Raw genomic sequence first — 24,207 nt, 5'->3', positions numbered from 1 at the left:
TTTGAAGCAGTATATTTTGTGTTTTTTTTTAATGAAGAGAGGTTGAAACAGAGGTGAAAAGTGGACTGTTTAAAGCTAAGAAAGTAAACAGCTTTTAGGGCCTCAGGATAGTTTTTAAGTTATAATATTAGAAGCACCCTGTCAAGCTCTCACAGAAACAGGGTTTATGTTTAGTTTTCAGTAGCTATTAAGGTTTTTAAGCTGCTGTACATCATTCTCAACTATAGCAAAAAGGAGCTCTCTCTCTGAACCAGTATTCTGTCTTGGTGTTCTTTCCTCCTCAACTGGAGAGTTATATGTGGGACAATCTGTTTTACTGAATTGGCCTTTGCCAAGGATGTTACTATACTGGCGTAGTTACTGTTTAGTAGGTAAATAATCTATTATTCTGTCAAGTTTTCCAATCGAGTTAAATTATACCCGTTCTTCTTTCTTTTGCTTGTATTTTAACTGTAGAGTTAAAATAAAGTGTGTTTTGCTTAAAGCCAAAAAGTGTGACCAATCAAATTACATGCGGAACACAACACCTTACACTTACCTTTAAGTAAGATAAAAGGTAAGGTCAAGGCTATCTCCTTGATATCTTTTCAGGGTATGGGTCTGTTCCCTAATATAAGACGCATCTGGTAGATACGCTGCTACCATCCTTTTTCCTGGTAGGGATCTGGTGTTGGTCTAGTGTGATAGAGGAAAACTATTTCTAATATTTGATGAGAAGAGGATCATATCATAAACAAGATAGAGTTTATTGTAGAATAGCAGTTAAATAAGTTATACTGATATGAAAAACATCGTTACTGACACAATGGGGATATCTTGATGGTAGGTCCTTACCTTTGAGATTAAGGTCAGAAATCAGAGGACACCAGGTTATAGCTCAACAGGTTTATTTGAAAACACAAGCTTTCAGAGCCTCACTCCTTCTTCAGGTGTTAGTGAGAGAGGTAGTATCAGACACAGAATTTATAAGTAAAAGATCAAAGGGTCACACCACTGATGCAGATGTATTCAGCAAACCTAAGATGCTGTTAAATCTTTAATCAGTTAGAAGATTTTAATTGATTAATATGTACATGTAAATTACTGAATTCCTTTCAAGTCACTGTTCTAAGACAACTAAATGTTTTATCAGTGTAAAGAAGAGGTGACATTTTAGGTCAAACAATGCATGTTAGGTGTGAGACCTTGTTTAGAATCTGTTTGTGTTTTGGTTCAGAGTCAGACTGGTTTTATTTCTAAAGTAGGAATATGTAAAACACCATGTTGTCTGACTGTCTATAAATTGTGTGTTTTTTGAACAAAATAGGATCTACCTGCAAACATAAATTCACCCCATATACATTCACATATGTGTGCATGTGTACGTGTGTGTGTGTGTGTTTGTTTGAGGGAAAGAGAGAGTGTGTGAAAAACCTATGCATGAAGACGTTGGAATATTGATATATAAAATATCATCTGTCTACTACCAGCTATTCTTTATGTCATAGCTTTAGCACACTACAGATAATTTTCATGAGTAGTCTTGTGTCTGGCACTCTGGCCAAGTGACCATTCCACCTTACTGTCCACATCTTTATGACTGTGGCATCTACAGGTCACACATTTCATCTCTGAAGTTACTACAATCTAGAATCTTGTATCTCCATTACACTTTCCTGATCTTTCTAAGGCAACATGAATGGACGTCATTGAGGTGAGTGATGTGGGGCCTGAGAATGATCCAGTTATTGTACACGTACATAAAGTACAATGTGACTTTTGCCTTTTAGATTTAATAGTCGTTGACAGTAGAAAGCCAATTGGCTGACAGGGAATTTTCTGAAAGCACTGCTGCTCTCAAGCAATTTTTGGTTGACTTAATCAATTTGATATAAACTGCAGACATCAAGGATAATGTTAAACCACCAGTTTGTCATCAAAAGACCATGATAGAATTCAGGGTCAATGAATTTGAAATATTACCTCTGTTTTTCTCTCTACAGATACTGCCAGACCTGCTGAATATCTCCAGTACACTCTGTTTTTGTCTCTTTATTAATATGGTTGCCACAGATGGAACCCTTTGTTTATTAGCAAGATGACTTGCATGTCACCTGTAAAGTGACACACATTTTGACTGCCACTTAAGTACCCAGCAGGTGTCCCAGTTTCCAGAATCAAATTTGCAGCCTAATCTCTTGACTGTTGGTGAATTTCTGGAATGGTACTAAACAGCTGATAATTGTCATTTGCATTACCCTCCCTCCTTTGGGTTTAGCTGAAGATATATTTTAAAAATTGAACGTACTTCTTTTCGAAATTCTAACCTGGCCTTTGCATTACAAAGGATTTACAGCAGTGAACCAAGCAGGTCTGTTTCATAGCTCCATGTCATTGTTTATACTCCGTATGAGGTTTCTTCCAATTTTCTCTATCTCACCCTCCATTAACATATGGGAGTTGGTTAGCTTAGTTGACTGGATGGCTGGTTCATGATGTAAAGTGATGTGGATTTGATTCCCACACCAACTGAGATCACCATGAAGGACCCGCCTTCTCAAATTTGGCACTTATCTGGGATGAAGGCACATAGAGATGTACAAGATGGAAACAGACCCTTCGGTCCAACTTGTTCATGACAATCAGATAACTGAAATAAATATGATCCCCTTGCCAGCATGTGGTCCATATCCCTCTAACCCCTTCCTATTCAAATTCCCATCCAGATGCCTTTTAAATGTTATAATTGTACCAGCCTCTACCACTTCCCCTGGCAGCTCATTCCATACAAACACCACCCGCTGCTTGAAAAAGTTGCCCCTTAGATCCCCTTTAAATCTTTCCCCTCTCACATTAAGCATATGCCCTCTGGGTTTGAACTTCCCCACCCTGGTAAAAAGACCTTTCTATTCACCCTATCCATGTCCCTCCTGATTTTATAAACCTCTATAAGGTCAGCCGATCCAGGGAAAATAGCCCCAGCCTATTCTGCTCTCCCTATAGTTCAAAACCTCCAACCCTGACAACATCTTTGTAAATCTTTTCTGAACCCTTTCAAGTTTAACGACATCTTTCCTTTAGCAGGGAGACGAGAATTGATTGTAGTGTTCCAACAGTGCCCTAACCAATGTCCTGAACAGCTGTAATATAACCTCCCAATTCCTATACTCAGTGCACTGACCAATAAAGGCAAGAATACCTAATGCCTTTCCACATCAAGCAGATGTTCACCTGCACATCTGCCAATGTCGTATATTGCATCCGCTGTTCCCATTGTGGCCTCCTCTACATTGGGGATACCAAGCGGAGGCTTGGGGTCCGCTTTGCAGAACACCTACGCTCGGTCCACAATAAACATCTGCACCTCCCAGTCGCGAACCATTTCAACTCTCCCTCCCATTCCTCAGACGACATGTCTATCCTGGGCCTTCTACAGTGCCACAACAATGCCACCCGAAGGTTGCAGGAACAGCAACTCATATTCTGCTTGGGAACCCTACAGCCCGATGTTATCTATGTACATTTCACAAACTTCAAAATCTCCCCTCCCCCCACTGCATCCCAAAACCAGCCCAGCTTGTCCCGGCCTCCCTAACCTGTTCTTCCTCTCACTTATTCCCATCTCCCACCTCAAGCTGCACCTCCATTTCCTACCTACTAACCTCATCCCGCCCCCTTGACCTGTCCGTCCTCCTCGGACTGACCTATCCCTTCCCTACCTCCCCACCTACACTCAACTTGACAGGCTCCATCCCCGCCCCTTTAACTTGTCTGTCTCCTCTCCACCTAACTTCTCCTCTATCCATCTTCGATCCGCACCCCCCCCCCATTTATTTCAGAACCCTCTCCCCCTCCCCCTTTTCTGATGAAGGGTCTAGGCCTGAAACGTCAGCTTTTGTACTCCTAAGATGCTGCTTGGCCAGCTGTGTTCATCCAGCTTCACACTTGGTTATCTCATTATCCTGTCTATCTGCTTTCAATGAACTATGAACCTGCACTCCAAGATCTCTGTGTTCAGCAACACACCCCAGGACCTTTCCATTAAGTGTATAAGTCCTGCCCTGATTTGTCTTTTCAAAATGCAACATTTCATATTTATCTAAATTAAACTCCACCTGCCACTCCTTGGTCCATTGGCATTTCTGACTAAGATCCTGTTGTATTTTGAAATAACATTCTTCGCTGACCACTGCACCTCCAATTTTGATGTCATTTAACCATATCTCCTACCTTCACGTCCAAATGATTTATATAATGATGAAAAACAGTGGACCCAGAACCAATCCTTGTGGCACACTGCTGGTCACATGCCTCCAGTGTAAAAAGCAACCCTCCACCACCACCCTCTGTTTTCTAGCTTTGAACCGGTTCTGTATCCAAATAGCTGGTTCTCCTTGTATTCCATGTGATCTAATCTTGCCAACCAGCCTACTATGAGGAACCTTATTGAATGCCCTGCTGAAGTCCATACAGATCACATTCACAGCTCTGCCCTCATCAATTTTCTTTATTATTTCTTCAAAAAGCTACTGCTCTTTTTGGTCACCTCTTCAAAAACTCATTCAAGTTAGTCAGGCATGATTTCCCATGCGCAAAGCCATGTTGACTATCCCTAATCTGTCCTTGCCTTTCCTAATGCATGTAAATCCTGTCCCTCTAACAACTTGCCCATCACCGATGTCAGGCTCACCGGTCTATAATTCCCTGGCTTTTCCTTATTTCCTTTCTTAAATAGTGGTCCTACATTAGCCACTTTCTAGTCTTCCGCAACCTCACCCGTGGCTATCAATGATACAAGTACCTCAGCAAGGGGCCCAGCAATCACTTCCTACCTTCCCGCAGAGTTCAAGGGTACACCTGATCAAGTCCTGGGGATTTATTCGCCTTTATGTTTTCTAAGGAGAATTGGGAAGACCAATTGGGAATGGTAGTCATCATGTAAATCAGGCTTAGCTTTGTGGAAGCCCAGTCCAGATTTTTATGATCAAACTTATTACTAAATCTTATGAAAAACACATCAGATCATTGTTCTTAGTATTTATTCCAAATATTTGTAATAACTTTGTTCTTCCAAAACCAGCTTTCCTGGAAAGCATTTTATGTTTTTTGTTTAAAATACATTTTATAATGTATGAAATTTTTAATCAAAATTCTCACCATTTGGTGAATGCTCTACTACACATTTCCAGCTATGGTAAAGTCTTATATCAGTGAAGTTTTGACTCATATTTATGACTGAGTATTAAAGGCTTCTGTGATATTGTTACAGTAAAATAATTTGTAGTTGTAACGGGAAAATTATATTCACACACATATGGTATGCATATACTAAACGACAAACAATTGGAGATTTACTACAATGTGACTTCTGCAAGACTGACCAACATAGAACGTTTACTCATGACAAAGTGAGCATTAATGTATTTTGTATTTTTTTTATGTCAACAAACAGTAACACACTTTAATCATCTATCAGATATTTATCTATTTTGTGTTGCGAGTGTTGGGAGAATTGTTTCACCTGTTCTGAGATTGCTGATCATGTGTTATTTATTGTAAATTACAATAAATTCAATGTTTTGACAGTTTTGAAGGTTTTGTTCGTAGCTACACATGTTTTACTACCTTCATCCACTCAGGAATGTGAGCAAATGAGCATGGCCATCATCAGTGCTGTTTCGTGCATTAGCTTACAGGAGGTATGCTTCAACAGAGCAAGACAGGTGAATTGTTCTCTGGTGGGGGTGCCAGATGTAGTCATAGCTCAGAACTGATTGCATTCATTACATGTTCCAGTGGACAGATTTAAGCATTGGTTTCCGCTGGGAAGTGAACACAGAGCCTCGGAGTTGAACAATAATTTGCTTTTGTAGATATAATTCTGAATTGCAATATATTAAAGCATTTCTGTTGTAAGTAGGTCTGGAAATTTCATTTCTGTAACTTGCTTGAGGCATTGTTCCTTCCGCCTTCGGCAAATAAAAAAAAGTTCCCACAGATCTATTTCCCGTAATGTAAATAATACCAGCATTCATTCAGCCGGCCTTGATTCTTCTTGTTACTTCCTTCTGCAAATAATCATGTATGACATGTTGTGGCTCTTTGCTCTTTCACTGAGCAGCGTTCTCACGTACATTTTCTTTATTCATTTCCAAAGCAGTTCACTGGATCAATTAAAGCAACTTCATAAAGGAGATCCAAGGTATCCTGAAGAACTAACAGAAGTGTGTATTTCCATGATTTTCAATGATCTTTCCCAGTAGGTACTGTAGATCGTGAGAATCCCTGTGAAAGTAACCATTTTATTTCTTCTGGCTGAAATTCAAATACAGTTTATAACTAGACACCGCAGTAGATAAAACCCGTGATAATCTTACCATCTGTTTTTCTCCTGCTGTGATAGTTGTAAAGCATGATAGCTTTGATTACAGTGATAGATTAGGAGAAAATGGGTGAAATTAATGAAGCTGTTATCTGAAGGAAGGAGAGTGGAATAGCAACAATAAAATAGCTAACGTAGTCAGGAAATTTGCAATTATTCGGTCATCAAGGAATCATACTCTAGTATAGCTGAACAACACTGCACGCAATGAAGAGGTTTGCCTTGCAGAAATTTCTGTGCGAAATACAATGGAATTCTGTGTGCAACAGTAGTTCCCTTTACAATCTATATGTCAGTTACTAGGAGAGCTAGAGCCATGGTATGAATTTTATGCATCCCCCACCCTGTCGGCATAAATGAAAGTGGGGCGAATGAGGGGCAGGAAATGTAAAAAGTTGTTAGTAACCAGCCCTCTGCCTTTACTGCCCAATATATTTCTCTATGTTATTCAGATGGGTGACAGGTAAGGCATCAGGCAGCCCATCTGTACTTGGACTTATTGATTGCCTTTAAATCAACAATTAATTGTTACTTATTGGCCTCATTCTACAATTTTGCAGTCTGCAAGAGATGGAGAAAAAGAGTGGCAGCACTAGCATTGTGGTCTGTTAGGCAATAAGTCAGATATTAGCTTTGAGTATCCCTTGTGCCAATGGAATGCACTACCCCAAGATAGTACAATCACTATGGCTCTCACACAACATCTCTCACACAATGCTCCACTCCCTAGGCCTTTGTATGGAATGAAATGCAATCAATTAAAGATGTTCCATATGACCTCTACCGTAAGCCACTGTAAGAAGACATCTGCAGAGTTCTTTGATAAAGGTTGTGTGTTGAACACATTGCCGTGTTGTACACACGGAAATCCCTCATTACGGTCTTTAAGAAGTCAATAGTGTGCATCCAATACATTAGACGTGCCTGATACCTTTACTGATCAAAAATCCATTTCGCTCAACCATGAACAAACTCAACAATCCACCCTGGACAGCAGTCTGCATTTTTTTTCCATCAAAATTTTAAACTTCATATTTAGCCACATTGTACTGTATCTTCTATATCTAACCCACCGCAAAATCTCCTCACATTCTCTTCAGCACTCATTACCTTGCAAGTTTTGTGTTTTCAATAAACTTGGAAATGTTGCATTTGGTTTCCTCATCCAGGTCATTTAGTGTGTGTGTGTGTCCCAAATAATGCTCATTGTGGTATCTCACTGATCACTTGCCCATCCCTAGTTGTCCTTGAGAAGTTGGCGGTAAGCTGGTTCTTGAACCACTGCAGCCCACCCGTTGTGGGTTGACCCACAATGCCATCAGAGAGGGAATTCCAGGAATTTTACCCAGTGACAGTGAAGGAATAGCATTACAGTTCTAATTCAGGGTGGTCAGTGGCTTGGAGGACCACTTGAAGGGAGTAGTATTCCCATGTACCTGCTGCCCTTGTACTTCTAGATGGAAATGCTCATGGGTTTGGAAGGTGCTGTCTAAGAATCTTTGGTGAATTTCTGCAGGGCATCGTGTAGGCATTGCTCTGCTGTTACTGCATGTTGATGGTGGAGGGAATGGATGCTTGTGGATGTTTTGCCAATTAACTGGGCTGCTTTGTCCGAAATGGTGTCAAACTTCTTGAGGGTTGTTAGAGTTGCACCCATCCAGAGAATTGGCGAGTATCCCATCACACTCCTGACTTTTGTCTTGTAGATGGTGGACAAGATTTCAGGAGTCAGGAGGTGAGTTATTCGCCACAGTATTCCTAGCCTCTGACCTGTTCTTGTAACCATGATGTTTATGTGGTGAGTCCAGTTGAGTTTTTGTTCCATGGTAGCTTCTAGGATGCTGATAGTGGGGATTCAGTAATGATAACACCATTGAGTGTCAAAGGCTAGTGGTTAGAGTGCTTTTTGTTAGTGATGGTCATAGCCTAGAATTTGTTTGGCACAAATGTTACTTGCCACTTGTCTTTCCAAACCTAGATATTGTCCATTTCTTGCTGCATTTGAACATGGACTGATTCAGTATTTGAGGAGTTGTGAATTGTTCTGAACGTTGTGCAATACATCCATATATTGCATCATAAAATTTTCCTCTACACACTTAACATTATGACAGTCCCAGTCTACATTTGGGAAATTAAAATCCTCTACCATAACCATCCTATTATTATTACAGATAATTGAGATCTCCTTACAAATTTGTTTCTGCATTTCCTGTTGACTATTGCATGGGATGGGGGTGTGGGTCAATTATACAATTCCAATAAGGTCGTCATACTTTTTCCACTTCTGACTTTATGATTGAGGAAGGTCATTGATGAAGCAGCTGAAGATGGTTGAGCATAGGACACTACCCTGAGTGTCTCCAGCAGAGATATCCAGGTACTGAGATAGCTGACCTCCAACAAACACAACCACCTTCCTGAGTGCCAGAGATGATTCCAGTTTGTCCCTCTGATATGCATTGATTCCAGTTTTGCTAGGGGTCCTTGATGCCACACTCTGTCAAACGTAGTCTTGATCTCAAGAGCTGTCACTTTCACCTCATCTCTGGAATTCAGCTGTTTTGTGCATGTTTGAACCACGGCTGTAATGAGATCAGGAGCTGAGTGGCCCTGGTGGAACCCAAACTGGGAGTCACTGAGCAGGTTATTGCTGAGCAGGTGCTGCTTGATAGCACTGTTGATGGCAGCTTCCATCACTTTACTGATGATCAAGAGTACACTGATGAAGCAGTAATTGGCTGTTTTGGATTTGTCCCTTTTTTTGTCTACAGGACATACCTCGGCAATTTTCCATATTGTTAGCTCAATACCAATGTTGTAACTTTACTGAAACAGCCAGGCTCGGGAAAAGGCAAATTCTGAAGCACAAAGTCTTCAGAACTTTTGCCAGCATGTTATCAGGGCCCATAGCCTTTACAGCATCCAGTGTCTCCAACTGTTTCTTGGTATCACGTGGAGTGAATCAAACTGGCTGAACACTAGCATCTGTCATGCTGCAGACTGCTGTTGGAGGCCGAGATGAATTACCCACTTGGCATTTCAGTCTGAAGACTGCTGCAAATGCTTCAGCCTTATCCTTCACACTGATGTGCTAGACTCTTCCATCATTGAGGAAGGGGAAATTTGTGGGCAGTCTTCATTTAGTGAGTTATTTCATTAATCACTACAGTTTATGACAGGATGTGGCAAGACTGCAGAGTTTAGATCTGATCCGTTGGTTGTGGGATCACTTAGTTCTGTCTATATCTTGCTGTTTATGCTGTTTCGCATGCAAGTAGTCCTGCTTGCTGGCTTCACCAGGTTGATACCTCATCCTCAGGTATGCCTGGTGCTGCTCCTGGCATGCCCACCTGTACTCTCCATTGAACCAGGGTTGATCCCCTGGCTTGATGGTAATGGTTGAGTGGGGGATATGCTGGATCATGAGGTTACAGATTGTGCTGGAGTACAAATCTGCTGCTGTTGATGGACCACAGTACCTTATGGAGTTGTTAGATCTGATTGAAGTCTGTCCCATTTAGCAGGGTGATAGTGCCACACAACACAACAGAGGTTTTTCTCAATGTGAAGGCAGGACTTCATCTCCGCAAGGATTATGTGGTTGTCATGGACAGGGTATTGTACAGCTGGCAGATTGGTGAGGCTGAAGTCAAGTATCTTTTACCCTCTTGTTAGTTCCCTCACCACCTGCAGCAGACGCAGTCTAGTAGATACATTGTTCTGGACAGAACCAGCTCGATCAGTTGTACAGCTCCCAAGCCGCCCTAGGTGGTGGACATTGAAATCCCCCACCCAGAGTACATTTTAAGTGTTATTCAACTTGGGGGAGTACCGGTTCATCAATCGATGGAGGTTAGAACTTGGTAATCAGCAAGTGGTATCCTTGCCCATGTCTACCTTATCAGGATCATTCAAATTTTATGCACTTCAGTCAAGTCACGCCTTTTTTTTAAAATTCCAGTGGAAACAAGCCCATCGTCTCCAACCTTTCCTCAGTAGACAACTCGTTCACTCCAGGTTCACTCCATTCATCATCCTGTGAGATGCTCCCAGTGCCTTTATGTCCTTCCTTGAGTATTGAGAGCATACATCCACATAACATTCATGATTCAGGTTTAGTAATGCCCTGTAGAACAATCAGCAACTGGGGAGGCTGAGAGTGGGACCGTCTGCCCTCTCCAACAGCCCATTCACCCCCAGCAACATCCCACCCCCACGAATTATTCATTCCAGCCTTGCTATTCATACTTCCAGAGCACCACTTCCTTCTGCCACACCAAGTTGTGACAGAACATGCCTGCACTCTTTCCACTACTGTCACATAGATTTACAGCTGATAGAAAGCTCAGCTGGAACGCACATATGCGGAGGATTCAAAAAGTTTACAAAGAGAAACAGGTTCATTTGCTCAACAGCAACTTGGAAGATGAAGGACAATGTGACAATGTGTGAGCTTGTTCACTCCAGAAGAAAGAATAGAAATGTGAAATATTTTTTGAATTGGTTTGAGACTCGTGAATGTTGATGTTGTGAGGGATTTGTCTGTGCTGCCAGAAAGAACACGGATTAGTACCAAAGATAGTAAGAACTGCCGATGCTGGAGTCAGAGATAACACAATGTGGAGCTGGAGGAACACAGCAGGCCAGGCAGCTTCAGAGGAACAGGAAAGCTGATGTTTCTTCAGAAAGAGTCCCGAACCAAAATGTCAGCTTTCCTGGTCCTCTGATGCTGCCTGGCCTGCTGTGTTTCTCCAGCTCCATTCTGTGTTATCACAAAATGGTATCATACGGGTACACCAAACAATTAGAATGTCATTATTATGTGGACTTTATTACTACAGGATTGGAGCACAAGAAGAAAGAAATCTTGCTACATTTATAGAAAGTTTAGTGAGACCTAACCTGGAATGTAGTGTCTCACACTGATTTTCACCTTGAGACAGATTGTTCAAGAAGCCAGAATTAACTTACATTTTGGTTACAAACTAACAGATTTATTATAGACACTAATACTAAACATTGCGATACCAAGTTCTGATCTTCTGTTGTATTAGTTAAGGACTAAGTTATCTTCCTGAGCTATTCACATAAAAAAACAGGACAATCCAACTCGGCCATTTACTGTCCCATCAGTCGACTATCGATCGTCAGTAAAGCAACGGAAGGTGTCATCAACACCTACCCAGCAATAACCTGCTCAGTGATACCATGTTTGGGTTCCACGAGGGCCATTCATCTCCTGACCTCACTACAGCCTTGGTTCAAATATGGACAAAGAGCTGAATTCCAGAGGTGAGGTGAGAGTTACAGCCCTTGACATCAAGGCTTCATTTGACGGAGTGTGGAATCAAGGACCCTTAGCAAAACTAGAATCAATGGGTATCATGGGGCAAACACTTCAGTGGTTGGAATCATATCTAACACATAGGAAGATGGTTGTGGTTGTTGGAGATCAATCATCTTAGCTCCAGGAAACCTCTGCAGGAGTTCTTCAGGATAGTGTCCAATGCCCAACCATCTTGAGCTGCTTTATCAATGACCTTCCCTCCAACATAAGGTCAGAGGAGGGGATCAGTGCAGCAGTTCTGGACAATATCCGAACTTGTGCTGACAAGTGACAAGTAACAATCTTGCCATGCAAATGCCTGGTTATGCCACTACCAACAAGCGACAATCTAACCCCCGCCCCTTGACATTCAGCTGTGTTCCCATCACTGAATCCCCTACTATGAACATCCTAGAAGTCATCATTGATCAGACTTTCAACTGGACTTACCACAAAAACATCATGGCTGCAAGAGCATGTCAGAAGCTGGGAATACTGCAGCAAATAACTCACTTCCTGAATCCTGAAAGCCTGCCCACCATCTACAAGGCACAAGAATACTCTCCACTCGCCTGGATGAGTGCAGCCCCAACAACACTCAAGAAGCTTGGCACCATCCTGCACAAAGCAGCCTGCTTGACTGGCAATACATCCACAAGCATCCACTCCCTCCACCACCAATGCTCAGTAGCAGCAGTCTACACTATCAACAAGATGCACTGCAGAAATTCACCAAGGATCACAGCACGTTGACACAATGGTTAACACTGCTGACTCACAGCGCCAGAGACCTGGGTTTGATTCCATCCTTGGGCGACTGTCTGTGTGGAGTTTGCACATTCTTCCCATGTCTGCATGGGTTTTGTCTGGGTGCTCCGGTTACTTCCCACAGTCCAAAGATGTGCAGGTTAGGTGGATTGGCCATGCTAATTTGCCCGTAGTGTTCAGGGAGTGTAGATTAGGTGGGTTATGGGGGAATGGGTCTGGGTGGGATGCTCTGAGGTCAGTGTGGACTTGTTGGGCCAAAAAGCCTGTTTCCACACTGTAGGTATTTTATGATCCTCAGGCAGCACTTTCCAAATCTGTGACCCCTTCCATGTACAAGGGTAAAGGCATTATACATATGGGACACTGCTTCTTTCAAGTTTTTCTCCAAGCCTCTGACCATCCTGACTTGGAAATATATTGACATTCTTTGACTGTCACTGGCTCCAAGCCCTGGAATTCCCTCTCTAATGGCATTGTGGGTCAACCCACAGCTGATAGACTGCAGTGGTTCAAGAAGGCAGCTCACCACCACCTTCTCAAGGCAAGTAGGGATGGGAAATAAATGCTGGATGCCTAGTAATGCCCACATCCCACAAAATAAATAAACAAAATAAACGGCATTTGCTCTCACAATCCTTCAAGGCTGCCCCAGCTCTACTCATCTCCTGTAGTATTTTTGTCTGGTGATGTGCAGCTCCATAACATCATCACAAGAATGCAGCAAGGCCCTGAAACTCTTCCTGAGTTTTTGGTGGCCGTGTTCAATGAAGGATGAAACACTGCATCAGAGGCAAGAGAGCAAAGATTAGTTGGATTGATAACCTGGAGAACAGGGAAGTCCTTTAATGAGAAGCTGAGTAAATGGTCTGCATATTCTCTGCACTTCTTCCCCATTTTTGAGCTTATCATGGAGGGAAAGTTGATGAAGCAGCTGAAAATGGTTGGTTGTATAGTTGTATACACAATTGTGTGACTGTTTTTGTGGTGAAACCTGGGTTCAAGTCCCAGCTGCTCAAGGTTGGTTGGGGAATATCTACAACGTCTAATGAAGGGAAAAAATATACAAAGACATTTTTTGTGATTTATTGACAGTGCTCTTACCTCTGGAACAGGAGATGCAAGTTCCACTTGCCTGCATAGATGTCATAATGTGTCTGGTGAGGTTAGTTCAGAATATCTGCACTAGTTCTTGTGAGGGGTCTTGTGGCCCAGTGGTGATGGTTATGGATCATGAAGACCTGAACTTATGTCTTAATTGATCCATAGGTGAGTTACAACATGTCTGAACAGGCTGATTAAAACTATCCATACAAGATCTTCTGACACGCCACATTACTAATTGAATCGTTTGTTCAGTAGTCTATTTTTAATGCAAGTTCTACACGTGTTTCCTACCATTGAGAGTAGTTAATATCAAACAATGAATCTGTGAATCTCCAAATAAACTCCTCATTGCTTGTGCCTCTGCAGTGCATTGGATATTGAAATATTTGTCCTCTGAACTCATTATCAGTCACTTACAAAGAAACCTTCCTGGCACTTGTGGAGAGTATAGATTGCTTTGCATGTTTATGCATTTTGGTCATATAATTTACATAAATTATTTTAGCTGTGGGGACTGCAACTAATTTCCTCTTTCACTCAATTCATTGAAATGCTGTATTCTATGCTTTGATTTTAATCACTTGCTGTGTTAGTCTGAATTTGAATCTCCATAATTCATTGATATTGAAACTCAAAATCTATTTCTGAACTAACAGTTCAGGAGGTAAATTAAAAGAACACATCTATGTGACTGACAGTTAGTCTTAAATCTAAATGTGGTGCTTATTATTTATTATGTGATAGATAGAATGCCAAGTCCTCAAGAAGCTAGGGAATAAATTATTCAAGCATAGAGTAGTTGGAGACGTACCTACTCATACATTTTAAGCAGCAGAATTTTCAATATCATTCCTGAAAACTTCGGTAGAAAGTCAAACAGAGCTACATTCTTATTTTCAAATTCAATGCACCAATTCCACACAAGGATTAGCAAAACAAAAATAATGTGGGTTCCTTATTTGAGGATAGAACTGCATACCAGTAATGCACTGTGGTAGCTACAAATGCTACACGTGACTTCTATCACAGTTGCTTCAGATTGCCCATTAAATCATGAGATTGATACATGGGACGGCGCGGTGGCTCAGTGGCTAGCACTACAGCCTCACAGCACCAGGGACCCGGGTTCGATTCCAGCCTCAGGGCGACTGTCTGTGTGGAGTGCTCCCCGTGTCTGCATGGGTTTCCTCCGGGTGCTCCGGTTTCCTCCCACTGTCCAAAGATGTGCAGGCTAGGTGGATTGGCCATGCTAAATTGCCTGTAGTGTTCAGGGGTGTGTGGGTTATAGGGGGATGGGTCTGGGTGGGATGTTTCAAGGGGCGGTGTGGACTTGTTGGGCCGAAGGGCCTGTTTCCACACTGTAGGGAATCTAATCTAAAAGAAAATCTTGTTGAGAGGGTAGCAATCGACATGACAAAGGAACACAAGAAATAGGAGCAGGAGTAGGCCTTTCAGCCCCTCAAGCCTGACCTGCCATTCAATAAGATCATGATTGATCTGTCCCAGGCCTCAATCCCTCTCATGTCTGTTGACACTCAACTCCTCAGTATTTCAAAAATCTACTAGCCTCCGCATTACCTGTGATATATTCCCCTTGACTGCCTTTGTTAACTGTTGTTGATTCACTCTTCTCATTGGTTCTTTCTCATTAATCAGAATTATTTTTCCTCACTATTACGAAATATCTGCTAAAATATCTGTTGCTCCTCATCTGCTCACATTCCCCATTGTCCATTTTCCTGGCTCACTTTATACATTTCTTTCTTCATACTTCTGTCATTGCCTTTACTTAAGTTGAAAACACTGGATGCACTCCCTCAAATGAACTTGAAATTTGACCATGTTGTGATCATTACCTCCTATTAATCCTCCCTTATTTGGCATTATTAAATCAAAAATAGCCAATTCCAGGGAAAGTTGTCCAGCACATTACTCTAAGAAATAATTCCTGATGAATTCTGCAAATTTGTCTTTCATGTTATGTGAGCTCATCTGATTGGTCCAGTCAATATACAGATTTAAATCACCTGTGACAATTGCACCTTTATTAAACTTTACCATTAGTTACTGAATCATACTTTCTCCTACAGTGAGGTTTGGGGGTTGCTGGGGAGGGGTGCTAGAGGCAACTCCTACCCAAGGCTTCTGTCCCTCGCTATTCCTTACATCCACTCAAATTAATTCCACATCACAATCTATTACATCTGTACAATTAGTTACCACCCTACTGATACCTTCCTTTATTAACAAAGCTGCTCCCCGTCCTTTTCCTCTATGTTTATTTTTTCCAGAATGTCAACTATCTTGGAAAATTATGCTCCCCGTTGTGGTCACCAAGGTTCTGTAAAAGTTATTACAAGTCATTTATTTCTACTTGTGCCACTAACTCATTTGTCTCGGTACAAATACAGGAATACATTTAACAAAGAGCCTTAAAGTTTGATATTTCTCGATTACTGCTTACACTGGTTAGAGTTTCTGTTATACTCTTCTGCTTATATGTTCCACCCTTTCCTGTACACTTTAATTATTGGTAACATCTTCACTACCCTTTATCTCTGTTCTCCTGTTCCTTTTTGATTTTTCAAACTTTTGTTCAACTGAACCCTCTTCCCCCACCTTATTAGTTTGAACTGCTACATAAAATATATATGATTTACCAAAATAATAAAATGTGAGGCTGGATGAACACAGCAGGCCAAGCAGCATCTCAGGAGCACAAAAGCTGACGTTTCGGGCCTAGACCCTTCATCAGAGAGGGGGATGGGGAGAGGGAACTGGAATAAATAGGGAGAGAGGGGGAGGTGGACCGAAGATGGAGAGTAAAGAAGATAGGTGGAGAGAGTGTAGGTGGGAAGGTAGGGAGGGGATAGGTCAGTCCAGGGAAGACGGACAGGTCAAGGAGGTGGGATGAGGTTAGTAGGTAGGAGATGGAGGTGCGGCTTGGGGTGGGAGGAAGGGATGGGTGAGAGGAAGGACAGGTTCGGGAGGCAGAGACAGGTTGGACTGGCTTTGGGATGCAGTGGGTGGGGGGGAAGAGCTGGGCTGGTTGTGTGGTGCAGTGGGGGGAGGGGACGAACTGGGCTGGTTTAGGGATGCAGTAGGAGAAGGGGAGATTTTGAAACTGGTGAAGTCCACATTGATACCATATGGCTGCAGGGTTCCCAGGCGGAATATTAGTTGCTGTTCCTGCAACCTTCGGGTGGCATCATTGTGGCACTGCAGGAGGCCCATGATGGACATGTCATCTAAAGAATGGGAGGGGGAGTGGAAATGGTTTGCGACTGGGAGGTGCAGTTGTTTGTTGCGAACTGAGCGGAGGTGTTCTGCAAAGCGGTCCCCAAGCCTCCGCTTGGTTTCCCCAATGTAGAGGAAGCAAACAACTGCACCTCCCAGTCGCAAACCATTTCCACTCCCCCTCCCATTCTCTTGATGACATGTCCATCATGGGCCTCCTGCACTGCCACAATGATGCCACCCGAAGGTTGCAGGAACAGCAACTCATATTCCGCCTGGGAACCCTGCAGCCATATGGTATCAATGTGGACTTCACCAGTTTCAAAATCTCCCCTTCCCCTACTGCATCCCTAAACCAGCCCAGTTTGTCCCCTCCCCCCACTGCACCACTCAACCAGCCCAGCTCTTCCCCCCACCCACTCCATCCCAAAACCAGTCCAACCTGTCTCTGCCTCCCTAACCGGTTCTTCCTCTCACCCATCCCTTCCTCCCATCCCAAGCCGCACCCCCAGCTACCTACTAACCTCATCCCAAATCCTTGACCTGTCCGTCTTCCCTGGACTGACCTATCCCCTCCCTACCTCCCCACCTACACTCTCTCCACCTATCTTCTTTACTCTCCATCTTCGGTCCGCCTCCCCCTCTCTCCCTATTTATTCCAGTTCCCTCTCCCCATCCCCCTCTCTGATGAAGGGTCTAGGCCCGAAACGTCAGCTTTTGTGCTCCTGAGATGCTGCTTGGCCTTCTGTGTTCATCCAGCTTCGCACTTTGTTGACTTCTTATAACTCAAATCATTTTTTCACCCTTTCCAGGTAAAAACATCCTTCTTATAGCAGGAGAACCAGAACTGTATGCAGTATCTAAATGTGGTCTTATTAAGGCCTTATGCAGGTCTCACATGACATCCCAACTCCTGTAATCAATGCTCTGGCTGACAAATCACTTGCTCAGCTATCTCTTTTCTATTAAATGAACTAATTTGCTTGTTAATATTGTAAAATGAGTTTCATAACTGTACTCTTTAGCTTCAATAACATTTCCTAATTTAAACCACTTGTCCAATCAAAAGTGGGAATAGCTACCAATCACTTACCTGTTTTCCTATTATATCATGTTTCAGCTCTAACATGTTGAAATTGGTTAAAGGGACTCTTTGCTGGTGATTTCATCTTCCACTATCACCACTGCTCTCCTCACACAAGTCCATTCTCCCAGCCTGCTTCACAGTGATGCTGACTTGATGCAGTCTTCGCCAAGTCAGTAATTTAAAATATGCCCATTTAAAGGTATATGTGTATCCAATCAAAACAAATAAGTATGCTATGTCCAAACATGGGAGACGCTTTTGTACAGGATTTAGAAAATTCTTTTCTACCTGAATCAATTCTCGTCGGTAATTCTATAAATTGATATTAAACACTCTCCAGTTATATTTCCTTGGAACATAGGAGGATAAGGTGGCCATTTGGTCTTTAAGCCTGGTTTATCATTCGTTATGATCATCGCTGATCTGCTTGTGGTCACCAGTTCACTTTATTATCTGACTCACGTCCCTTGACCCCTTTCAGTAACAGCAATCTATCCAAATCAGTTGTGAAAATATTTAAAGACCTAATCTCCACTGTCTTCTGGGAAATAGAATTCCACATGCTCACAAGTCTCTGAGAGAAAAAAAATCATGTCTTAAAAGGGAGGCTTCTTTGTCTTTAACAACGTTTCCTCATTTTAGCTTCACCCATTGGAGGAAATAGCCTCCACGAATCCACTGCCTGCAGTCCCTCCAGTATCTTACAGAATACAATAAGACCACCTGTTATTCATCTCAACTCTAATGGATACACACTTAAACTTTTTAAACTTCCTTCATAAAATTGCTCTTGATTCCAGGAATAGGAAATAATGATCAGTGGCATTTATCTCTGTTCACTACTCACACTGTTTTCTGACTTTCCTCATCAAAACTTCACTCACCCCCAAAACAAAAAAGCTGCCAGTTTCGACACCTGAAAATTCCTAATTTGTAAGTTGATTAAAAAAAAGGCAACATAATTATGTGACATATTCGTGAGAAACCACATTCTTGGGAGAACTCCTACATTATGGGACAGAATAATAGAACTCTATGTTTTGAGCTGGAAAGAGTGAAATGCCAACTGATATCTGAATTAGGTTGTTGTTTTATGCTGTCAATATGTTGTAGTACATGGACTAAGAACCTTTAATCTCATCAATCGATTTAAGTTTATTTGGGTTTGAAAACAAAAATGTTTTACTGGGCCAGGACACTATTTTAACAACGCTACAGAAACCATCCCATGTAGAAGATATATTACAGAGGGACATACAAAAGATAAAAAGAAACCTAAACCTCATAAGAAACTGATTTGCCTTAAGAAACTAGTAACACGTTATGGAGAAATCGTTGACATGAATACCTTATACAATGAATGGCAAAACCCATTAGGAAAGTAAAAAAAGGTGATGAGGACCACTTTTTGTTCCAATGATACTTTGATAACTTTCACAAAGGGAAATTGAAACACCTTAGTTCATATGATTAGCTCCATTATTTGCCAATTGTCAGCTGACACACGATCGAAACCCCACCTGGAAAAATTATATAGGTTGATTTGTTTTTGTAGAAGGGCAGTAACATAAAGAAGGCCCTCAGCAAGGAATAGACAGCAGCTCTCTCTCAACAGTTCTTTATCATAGTTCTAAGTCATAAATTGGAATATATCACAGAGAAATAGAATTTGAAAATGAAAAAGTAAGTTTAAGCACCATTGCACACAATCTGGGTAAAAAAGACCGATTGTAATTTAACGAAACTGTTTCCAGTAAAAACAAGCATTTCATATTTGTTATAACACCACTGGACTTCCAGATAACTAAAGGAACATTGAAATATATAATTCATTTATATATAGGCTTTTAAATTCTTTCCAATTCCACCAACCTACCATGTCAGTGAATACAATATCATAGAAAGTAGGAACAGGAGCTATCATTTTGGACTGTTGAACCTAGCTGATCACTCAACATGATTGTGGTTGCTCCTTGACCTCATGTCACACTTTTCTTCTCATCATAGTCCTTGAGGCCTTTAGTGTCCAGAATCCTCTATTATTCAGTGATTGACCTCCACAGCATTCTCTGGGAGAGAATTCCAGAGGTTCACAATCCTCTGAGTTAAGAAATTTCTCCTCATCTCAGTCTGAAATTACCTTTCTCTATTTATTGTACTGGGCCATCTTGTGAGGTGGAGTATTACCTCTGTATCCAGTCTGTGTGGCAAAATCAGAATTTTATGTGCTAAATGAGAACCTCATACATTTATCTGCGATCCAGCGAACACAGGCCCAGTTGACCCTATCTCTCCTCATTGGGCATACCTGTCAGGAATCCCTTTGGTAAAACTTTGTACCCCCCTCTATTATAAATATATCCCTTCTTGGGTAAGGAAACCAATATTTCAGGTGTGATCTTACTAAGAACCTATACCGCCTTAAGAAGACTTTCTCCTGTTCTGCAACAAACTGATTGTAACACACCTCAGGAAGAACATACTAGCCCTGGAGCGTGTCCAGCAGAGATTCACATGGATGACCCCTGGAATAGTAGGTTTAACGTAGGATGAATGGCTAAGGATCCTGGGATTGTGCTCATTAGAGTTTAGAAGGTTGAGGGGAGATATAATACAAACATACAAAATAATGTCTGGTTTAGAAGGGGTGGACACTAGGAAGTTGTTTCCGTTAGGCGGGGAGACTAGGACCCGTGGGCACAGACTTAAAATTAGAGGGGGTAAATTTAAAACTGAAATGAGATGACATTTCTTCAGCCAGAGAGTGGTGGGCTTGTGGAATTCATTGCCACGGAGTGCAGTGGAGGCCAGGATGTTGGATTTCTTCAAGGCAGAGATCAACAAATTCTTGATCTCAGAAGGAATCAAGGGCTATGGGGGGAGTGCAGGGAAGTGGATTTGAAATGCCCATTAGCCATGATTTAAATGGCGGAGTGGACTTGATGGGCTGAATAGCCTAACTGCCACTCCTATGTCTTATGGTCTTATTTAGCCACAGGATGTTGGTGTCATTGGTTAGGCCAGCATTCTATCCCCACGTACCAAGAGAAAGTGGTGCTGAGATGTCTCCCTGAGCTGTTGCAGCCCTTGGAGATTAGGAATACCTACAAAGCTATTGGAAAGAGAACATGAGGATTTTGACCAAGTGACAGTGAAAGAATGGCAGTATAGTTCTACATTGTTATTACATTTGACATTACAGCCAAAAATTGGTTTGTGTATGTGGAATATGCAAACTCAAAGTACTCTAACTGCCAGGCAGAGTCACGGTATTGTTTACACAGAGTCACACAGCAAATGGAATTCTTAAAGGTGACCTCTCTTCAGGAAAAGACAGACATTCTCCAGTCTGTAAAATCTTATTTACTTGCACATCAGTTGTCTATATGTGGTAAGGTTCCACAAGGGTTCTTAACTTTAATACTTAAACTTTAGTTCTGTGAGTTTTTGCAATGCTTTCAAAACTTTTAGAAGCTTTTGGACAGAATTTTTATCTGGATAAATTATTAAAAAGTAGAATTTTTTAATGTATGGGGACAAAATTTGTGTAATTTCACAGAGGATTTAATTATTATGAAAGAATTAAACATTTAAAAATTTTAACGGTTTTTCATTTAATTCTCCTTTCCCCAAGCCTAAAAGTACATTCTTCTTTATTATGAGCGCCAATAGCCAAAGTAATTATCATAGCTTGTGCAATGTCATTTCAAACTCAGATGCATTTTTCAGCTTTTTTGATTCAGACACATTGGACAAAAGTCATTGGGTATGTTTTGAACAATAATTACAAACATTGCAGGGCCATTTACATAAATGCAAGTTAACATTAATATTTTTGCCTTTGCTTTCATAGCTCTCAAACAAGTCCTAGCTTTGAACTGAATGATACTTTTTTGCATTGTATCATTAAATATATCTGTAAAGCTGTTTACATCATGAAGGTTTTCCATTTAATGAAAAACAACTTCCTACTTAATATGTGAGGCACAGCATACATTTATGCATCATTTGCTGTTTGTACAATGACACATTTTCAGTATTCTACTCCCTGAGATTGAAAACCTTTGTGTCAAGGCATTTTTGTGCTTACTAATTATACACAAAACTTAAACGGGTTGAAAATGACAAAATTATGCACGCAGAGCTAAATGCAAGCTTCCACAAGGCTGGAGAATGCAGAATACTAATCACTAAGGAAAATTGGCTGAAGATAACAGAACTCAGTTAGAAATGACACGTTTCAGAACTGTGGAGATCTGGGTGTCTGTAATTATATGGTAAATGGTTAAATACTTTCAATTTCTATGCAGCATTCAAAAACTGGCAATTGTTGAAAGCCATATAGATTATCTGATGAACATAATTCTCAGGAAAAAGTGAGAGCAAGCATTTAAGAATATGAAGGATTAATTTGCCTTATTTGCATATGCAAAGTATATATTTCCTCTATTAAGTTAGCCACCCTGGATGCTTTTACTTCAAATGTTACCAACAAGGTGGATGGAGTACTTTCAACAGCGAAAACACATGTGCCTAGCTGCCCATCATATACATGTCAAATGAAAGTTTGGTTATTAAATTAGTTCGATTGCTCCTTCTGTTGTAACATTGTTCTCTATTCACCATGATTTTTACTGTTACCCAACATAATAAAGTACAACTTTCAGCAATTGCTACAGATTCACAGATGAAACAGTGTTTTAAAATAGTCGAATTGCCTAAAACATCAATAACAGCCAATTATTAAAGTTTGGATTTCATTTCTCTATTCAAATTTGGGGCATTTCCCGGTTATAGTTTGTGTCATAAAATATGTCAAGCACCTCCCCACTGTTTAAATCGATAATTGTAAACAATTTGTTTTTGCATGACTATTAATTTGCTATCATATAGACCATCATTGAACCTCATTATTATTTACTATAATGTAAGCTCTGGCCAATTTTAATGTACTTTAATTGTATGAAACATAATTGAATTTTGTACATTGTGAAACATTGACTTGTGAACTAATTGGCACTAACTAAACTACCTTACGGATGAAAATTATATAAACCAAGGTCTTAAGAATTTCAAGTAAGTCAACTTCTTTCAGAGGATTTCAGAAAACTATCGGTGGTATCTTCTCAGCGTCTGGCAACAAGGGATCTGGCACAAGTTGTGGCAGAATTATATGAGAAGGCCTTTAATGCTTTTGGTGAGTTTCCCACTAGGCAGCCACAAGTTGCCAGTTAACATCGATAATTGCTTGTTAACTGTTGCATTGATTAAACAACTTACCCAGAAGTGGGCACCACAGGGGATGAAATGCTTTATTTCCCCCTCCAATTCTATTTTGATTTAGTCCCTATCCTCCTTCTTCACTGTTTTTCACATAAGCATTGCCCCTATCGGGCTTTGCTTGTCATTGTTTCCCTAGCACAAGGGTGTTTCTCCTGGTGGTGGAAATATTGAAAAAAATTATTTGCACAATTGTGTCTTCACAGAGTCCATGCACTTAGACACACACGACATGGGTGTTGTGGGGAAAAATAAGCACTATTGCTCTAAAAATAACACTGACCTCAGTTTTCTATGTTACCTAACTCACTAAAGAGCTAGACATCAACAAAACTCTCGACACGAAAACCAGGGTGAAACCCAGTGAACGTAGCTCATTACTTGTTCCCAGTGACCTCGGTTTTGCACATGACCAAACTATAGCTCTGAACAAGATGTATGGACCTCAGCCATGCACACCTTTCGTACACAGAGATTGGCACTGAGTGCTTGTCAACACCTCGCACACGTCATGGCACCTCACTTATACACTGGAAATACAGACCTGCATTGCAGGATATACCAGCAACTAACATTGAAATGTTGCAGCAGGGACACTTTGCATGATGGCTAGGGACGTATCTCACATATTAGACATGGCTCTGTCTCAGGATTGCTCTCTCAGCATGTGCTCACTTAGCAGATCAACAGCATTCATTGATGCATCAATACAATTGCTGTTTGTACAATGACACCTTGAGATGGAAAACCATTAACAGTAAGATAAGAACTAATGTATCAAAATATATTTTGTCTTGCCAGCTCAGTTCACCGAATTATACAACTGTACAGCAAAGAAGACAGCGTTGCACATATACATGCCATCACTGATTATGCTGTCTTCACACATTGAACTAATATGTTCTATATCATGTTGGGAGTTGGTTAGCTCAGTTGGCTAGAGAACATGTTTGTGATGTAGAGTCAGGCTGACAGTGTGAGTTCAATTCCTGTGCCAGTTGAGGTTTTGACCATCATTGTCGTGTCTTCTCAGTCTCTCAC

This window comes from Stegostoma tigrinum, chromosome 5 (genome assembly GCF_030684315.1).
Source record: "Stegostoma tigrinum isolate sSteTig4 chromosome 5, sSteTig4.hap1, whole genome shotgun sequence".
Classification (NCBI taxonomy): domain Eukaryota; kingdom Metazoa; phylum Chordata; class Chondrichthyes; order Orectolobiformes; family Stegostomatidae; genus Stegostoma; species Stegostoma tigrinum.
The sequence above is the reverse complement of the archived record's forward strand: the minus strand, read 5'-3'. Positions refer to the sequence as shown.